Raw genomic sequence first — 2,271 nt, 5'->3', positions numbered from 1 at the left:
GAGCTATAAACACAATGTACATAAATTATTTGTAAATTAAAGTATTTTAAATAAATAACTGTGATGCAATCTGGTTCCTGGACTAAGTGCTTAAAGCAGGGGTGGGGAACCTTTTTTCTACCAAGGGCTATTTGGATAGTTATAAAATCCTTCGGGGGCCATACAAAAATTATCAACTTAAAAATTAGCCTGCCCCCAGTAGTTATGCCCCAAGTCAGTAGTTATGCCCCCAGTAGATATGCTCCCAGACAGTTGTTATGCCCCATTAGATATGCCCCCTAGTAGCGCCGCTTACACACACAACACATTAAAATAAAAAAACCACAATACTCACCAGCCCCATTCCTGCTTCCGGACTGCTGCCCTCCGCCTGGCCGCCCAATCCTCGGTACTATGGGAGAGCAGTCATGACGTCTCTCCCATAGGGCTGCACAGCCGCACATGTACACTGCCTGAGCAGGAAGCCGGAGCTCAGGAATGAGCTCCTGCCTCCAGCTGCTGCGGAGGAGAAGGAGCCGGGCGCCCGCTGGTAACAAAATCTCAGCGGGCGCCCGGCATCTCCCTCAGTTAGGTGAGCCTGGCCGGGCTGGGTCAAGTGGCTTTGTGGGCCTTATACGGCCCTCGGGCCTGAGGTTCCCCACCCCTGGCTTAAAGCAACATACATGAGTATTCAGGAGTACACGCCAGTGGGATGCTTGCTTGTGTTTAGGGCAGAGGTTCCCAAACTGTGTGCCGTGGCTCCCTGGGGTGCCTCGGGACACTTGCAGGGGTGCCCTGGGTTGGTGGTCCAGGACCAATTCAAATGATTCATGGTCAATATAATAGGCAAAACCCAGTGCTGGTGGCTGCCAGTCATAAAATATGTGGCCAAACAGAAGCAAATCTTGTCCCTCACCACACAACTGACCCTAAGGATGACATATAAACGCGATCTACTTAATGTAATATTTCTTTCTAAATTTCTCAATAAGAAATATTTGACCTAGGGGTGCCGTGAAAAAAATTCTGATATTCTAGGGCGCAGTGACTCAAAAAAGTTTGGAATCCACTGGTTTAGGGGGTTGTGTAGACACAACGCCAAGTCTGGATGTATGTGATAAGTATTACATAGTGAACCAAGAGTAAAGAAGGTGTTGTTGAAATGCAATGAATGATAGCACGTTACTGTGTCCCCCAGTGAACCCATTACCACTACCTGTGCTTACAGCAATAACTCCCGTGTACAAGTAAAGAGTATTTTCAATATGACATCCAGCATCAATAGGGGCTGTGCTGTCAGCTGCTTAAAGTGTCTTGGACTATTGTCTGCGGTAAGGATGGTGTAATGGTTAGCATTACTGCCTCACAGCACTGAGGTCATGGGTTCAATTCCCACCATGGCCATAACAGTGTGGAGTTTGTATGTTCTCCTCGTACTTCCGTGGGTTTCCTCTGGGTATTCTGGTTTCCTCCTGCACTCCACAATGTACTTGTAGGCTAACTGGCTCACAACAAAAAAGTAACCTTAGTGTGTAAAGGCCCATACACACTTGCCGATAAAATGAGCAACGTCGCTCATTTTCCCCCTCCTTAGCGACGTCGCTCATTTTGCTGTCAAGTGTGTATGCCGCCAGCTCCGACCGATGCACGCCTCCGCGGGTCGGCAATGATCATCGCTGTCGCCAGTGCATGCATGCAGGATCTGGACTGTCGTCCACGACCTGCATGCAGGGGTGGCGGAGGCGTGACGTCACTGAGCGATATGAGCGGTCATATCGCTCAGTGTGTACAGTCGGCAGCCGACCGGCCGGCCTGGGAGAGGAAACATTAGACGACGTTGCTCACAGAGCGACATTGTCTAATGTGTGCGGACCTTAAGTGTGTGCATTTACATGGGCGGGTTGAGATGGGCCAAGTGGTTCTTACCTGCAGCAAATTCTATGTTACAGTAGGTACAGACAAAAAGCCAAATGTAATAGCCTGTAAAGAAAATAATAAAATAAAGTTAGGGCACTGCATGTTATAGTAATTTAATGACCAGCAAATTCACATGGAGGACAACGGCCTATAAGGTCTTTTGCATGGCTGTTGCCCGCCAGGAGTGGTAGGGCTTGCTGGGCAGCTTTCTTAACCATTAATGTTTCTATAATGGGTGCAATGTATGCAGTACACACAGGACCCTGGGTCCAGGGGGGGCCACACCGCTCACTCTCCACCCTGGTTTTTTTACTTACTTCACTTTCCGGAGTCCCGTGTTGGAGCTGCAGTTGCAATTAAAAAAATCAGCTGGCA

Source organism: Pseudophryne corroboree, chromosome 6 (genome assembly GCF_028390025.1).
Source record: "Pseudophryne corroboree isolate aPseCor3 chromosome 6, aPseCor3.hap2, whole genome shotgun sequence".
Classification (NCBI taxonomy): Eukaryota; Metazoa; Chordata; class Amphibia; order Anura; family Myobatrachidae; genus Pseudophryne; species Pseudophryne corroboree.
Note: the sequence above shows the minus strand (reverse complement) of the source record.